General features: G+C 43.8%; 1 pseudogene; it reads right to left on the bottom strand.

The window, feature by feature from the left end:
* Positions 1–3,084: 3,084 nt before the first annotated feature.
* Positions 3,085–4,102, bottom strand: LOC121162916 (annotated as a pseudogene).
* Between the last annotated feature and the right edge of the window lie 960 nt (positions 4,103–5,062).

Genomic DNA, 5,062 nt, shown 5'->3' with positions numbered 1-5,062 from the left:
ACCTCTAGGACTATGTTGAATAGCAGTGGTGATAGCGGGCACCCTTGTCTTGTTCCAGATCTCAGTGGGAAGGGTTCTAGCTTTTCTCCATTCAGTATGATACTGGCGTTGGGTTTTTCCTAAATTGCTTTGATTATGTTGTGGATTTTCCCATCTATGCCTACTTTGGCTAGAGTTTTTAGCATGAAGAGGTGTTGGATTTTGTTGAAAGCTTTTTCTGCATCTATTGAAACTATTATGTGGTTCTTGTTTTGCAGTTTTTGGATATGGTTTATAACATTTATGGATTTCCGAATGTTGAACCATCCCTGCATTCCAGGGATGAATCCTACTTGATCCGGATGAATGATCTGTCTGATGATTTTTTGAATTCTATTGGCTAGGATTTTGTTGAGAATTTTAGCATGAATGTTCATCAGAGAGATAGGTCTGTAGTTTTCCTTCTCTGATGGTTCTCTGTCCGGTTTTGGGATTAAGGTGATGTTGGCTTCATAGAATGAGTTTGGGAGGGTTGCTTCCTCCTCTATTGTTTTGAAGAGCTTGTAGAGGATTGGGGTTAGTTCTGTTCGGAATGTTTTGTAGAATTCTGTATTCTGTAGTGAAGCCGTCTGGGCCTGGGCTTTTTTTCGTTGGGAGATCCTTGATGACTGTTTCAATCTCTACCTCGGTTATGGGTTTATTTAATTCTGCAGTTGCCTCCGGACTGAGTTTTGGTAAGTGGTGGGAGTCCAAGAACTTTTCTATTTCTTGGTGGTCCTCAAATTTGTGGGAGTGCAGTTCTTTGTAGTAATTTCTAATTATTTTCTTAATGATTGCAGTGTCTGTTGTTATGTTGCCTTTTTCATCTATAATGCTATTAATTCTCACTTTCTCTTGTTTTTTTTTTTTTGGTCAATCGGGCCAGTGGAGTGTCTATTTTGTTTATGTTCTCAAAAAACCAACTTTTTGATTTGTTGATTTTATCCCGACTTTCTAAGAAGGACACCAAAAGCAATAGCAGTTGAGAACAGAATAAACAAATGTGACCTCATCAAACTAAGAAGCTTCTGTACAGCCAGGGAAACAATCAACAAAGTAAAAAAGCAACCCACAGAGTGGGAGAAGATCTTTGCACACGATATAGGTGATAGGGGGCTAATTTCCAGGATATACAAAGAACTTCAAAACAACCAAAAAACCAAAACAAACAAACCACTCAAGAAATGGGCACGGGAAATGGGCAAACATTTCACAAAGGAGCAAGTCCAAATGGCAAACAAACATATGAAAAAATGTTCCAGCCCCCTAGCAATAAGGGAAATCCAAATGAAGACATCGATGAGGTATCACCTAACACCAGTAAGATTGGCCCACATAAACAAGAACACCAACAACGCTTGCTGGCGAGGATGTGGGGAAAAGGGAACCCTACTCCACTGCTGGTGGAGCTGCAAATTGGTACAGCCTTTATGGAAATCAGTCTGGAGAACACTCAAACAACTCAAAATCTGCATACCATATGACCCAGCAATAGCACTCCTAGGAATATATCCAAAACACCTGTTTTACGACAAACCAACATGCATCCCTATGTTCATTGCAGCACAATCAGTAATTGCAAAAACATGGAAGCAACCAAAATGCCCATCAGCAGAAGATTGGATAAGAAAGCTTTGGTTCATCTACTCCATGGAATACTACTCAGCTATTAAAAAAACAAAATGCAGTTCTTCGTGGCTAAATGGGCCCAACTGGAAACTATAATGCTAAGGGAAATGAGCGAATCCCAAAGATTAGATACCACATGTTTGCCTTGATTTAACCTGTAATTTTTTGTTTGGTTGTTTGTTATTTTTTGAACCTGTCATTGATACTGTCTCAACCCAGATGTTTCGAAGAAAGGAACTTGCATTATTTTTAACATATTGTTTACCCAATACTATGTCAATTAATTCCATAATGTTGTATATTGATACTGAGGCCTTGTTGGGGCTTTTAACTGACCGGATCTTTACTCTGTTAGACCTATCTTCAGACCATAGAAGGTCTCCCCAAGAGGCCACTGAACTTATCTGGACAATAAGACGCTGAACTTTATGCTAGGCATGTGTTTGCAAGCAATGAATCTCAACTGAACTTGAACTATGGTTATGCAACAAGGTGGAGGAATCCACCATGGGGGGAGGGGTATGGGAGGGGTGGGGGGAATCCCCAGCGCCTATAAAACTGTACTACATAATACAATGTAAGCAACAATAAAAAAAATAAATTAAAAAAAAATCTCCGTACCATATGATCCAACAATAGCACTCCTAGGAATATATCCAAAACACCTGTTTTACGACAAACCATCATGCACCCCTATGTTCATAGCAGCACAATCAGTAATTGCCAAAACATGGAAGCAACAGAAATGCCCATCAGCAGAAGATTGAATAAGAAAGCTTTGGTTCATCTACTCCGTGGAATACTACTCAGCTATTAAAAAAATGCAGTTCTTTGTGGCTAAATGGGCCCAACTGGAAACTATAATGCTAAGGGAAATGAGCGAATCCCAAAAGGTTAGATACCACATGTTTGCCTTAATTTAACCTGTATTTTTTTTGATCCTGTCATTGATACTGTCTCAACACATGTGTCTTGGAAAATTTAACTTGCATTTTTTTAACATATTGTTTACTCAATACTATGTCAATCAATTCCATAACACTATATATTGTTGCTGATGTTTTGTTGGGGCTTTTAACTAACCGTGATTTTACGCTGTTAGCTCAGCCTTCAGACCAAGGAACGTCTCCCCAAGAAGCTGTTAAAACTATCAGGACAATAAGAAGCTGGACACAATTCTGGGTGTATGCTTGCAATGAAGGAATCTCAACTGAACTTGAACTGTGGTTATGCAGCAAGGTGGAGGAATCCACCATGGGGGGAGGTTTGTGGGAGGAGCGGGGGAAATCCCAGTGCCTATAAAACTGTATCACATAATACAATGTTATTAACAATAAAAAATATAGAAAATAAAACTATTACCAATATTGACATATAGGGACACAATGGACAGCAACACAGGACAGAACAGTAGAGCAAGTGACAGTGGTGGACAGACTAATAGTCCTCATCCTCATCCTCTCCCTCTCCATAGTCTGCTTCCACCTGCTCATACTGTTTCTCTAAGGCAGCCGTTTCCTCCTGAGCCTTAGTAAACTCTCCCTCCTCCATGCCCTCACCCACATACAAGTGAACAAATGCCCGCTTGGCGTACATGAGGTCAAACTCGTGGTTCAGACGAGCCCAGGCTTGGGCAATGGCTGTGGTATTGCCGAGCATACATGCAGCTCGCAGGACCCTGGCCAGGTCTCCACCAAGCACCACAGTGGGAGGCTGGTAATTAATGCCAACCCTGAAGCCAGTGTAGCACCAGTCCATTTGGATGCTCCGCTTGGTCTTGATGGTAGCAATGGCACCGTTGATGTCTTTGGGAACCACATCCCCACGGTACAACAGGCAGCAAGCCATATATTTCCCGTACTGAGGGTCGCATCTTACCATCTGGTTGGCTGGCTCAAAGCAAACATTGGTGAGCTCTGCTACAGAAAGCTGTTCGTGGTCTTCTTTCTCAATGGAGACAACTGGGGCGTAAGTGGCCAGAGGGAAGTGGATGCAGGGATAGGGGACCAAATTGGAATTCTGTCAGGTGGACATTCAGGACTCCCTGAAACCGCAGAGAGGCTGTGATGGAGGACACAACCTGGCTCATAAGGTGGTTAAAGTTAGTGTAACAGGGGTGCCCAATGTCCAGGTTTCTCCAACAAATGTCATAGATAGCCTCATTGTCCACCATGGAGGCACAGTCAGAGTGCTCCAGGGTGGTGTGGGTGGTGAGGATGGTGTTGTAGGGCTCCAATGCAGCTGTGGAGACCTGAGGGGCTGGGTAGATGGAGAACTCCAGCTTGGACTTCTTGCCGTGATTGACAGAGAGGCATTCCATCAGAAGCGAGGTGAACCCAGAACCTGTACCCCCACCAAAGCCGTGGAAAACCAGGAAGCCCTGCAGGCCCGAGCACTGCTCAGCCTGCAAAAGAGGTTTATACATTTTAGTGTGGATTCCCCTGCTCCAAGTCACAGAGGACTTCTTTGAACCCCTGACTATGCACACAGTGACTTAAATTCTGTTGGCCATTTGCCAAGAACAACCAAAGAGCTTCTAGGTGCTATACATCAAAACTCAGTCACTCCTGGGAAGGAGGGAAAGGGAGACGAAGGGCCTGATCCAAAGCCTGTTTCAACATGAACTGAAGTGATTCTTCTGCCTGAAGCGATGAAGACAAGTCCTGCAACAGTACCTGAGAGGGTCCTATGGTGCCCCTGCTGTGCCCACAGACTAAGGGCACCTACTTGTTAGCTGCCAAGCCACGGCATGGCAGGTAGGGGACCCCCAGCCTGGCGTCTGAACCTCACCAGTTCTTGGTACTTGTTTTCTTCCTTGTTTTCTTCTGGACCCTGTTGCTGGGTCTAGATCCAGCTCTATCATTTCCTTGCTGTGCAACTGTGACCAAACTCACTCTACATCTCAGGCTTTGGAAGGGCTTAGAAGGGATAGGGCTTGGAAGTGATAGGAGGTTGTTAGGTGTGGGGAACCAGATGGAAACAGGACACCCCTGGAGAGCTTGGGCACCAAGTCTGGGACCTGTTTGTAGCAACTGTCTTTTCTCACCACAGAGTGACCCTAGCACACCAGAGAGGAAGGACAAATTCTTTTAGCTTTTCTTTACTCTGGAAGAATTTTTGGGTTCAATGCTTGGGTCCCCATGGACCGCCTCATCTCCCTCTGCCTCTCAGAAGGAAAGAAAGGCATTTAAATGTTAAATTTAGGAATGGCTCAAAGAGCATAAGAATTGTCTGAACCGAATCCTCAAATATTGACTTCTACAATGTGTCTGGAAAGTCAACTGAATGACTCATAAAAGTGACAACTGGAAGGTACAAATTCCCAGCCTTGGTAACAAGCAGGAGACTGAATCCAATGGACAGCATCTGTACCCATGACTCTGTCCCTCAGCAGCCTTGGCGGGGCAGTCTGCTC

The sequence above is a fragment of the Ochotona curzoniae genome, unplaced genomic scaffold, assembly GCF_017591425.1.
Source record: "Ochotona curzoniae isolate NIBS_2020 unplaced genomic scaffold, NIBS_Ocur_1.0 contig_599, whole genome shotgun sequence".
Lineage (NCBI taxonomy): Eukaryota > Metazoa > Chordata > Mammalia > Lagomorpha > Ochotonidae > Ochotona > Ochotona curzoniae.
The sequence above is the reverse complement of the archived record's forward strand: the minus strand, read 5'-3'. Positions and strand labels throughout refer to the sequence as shown.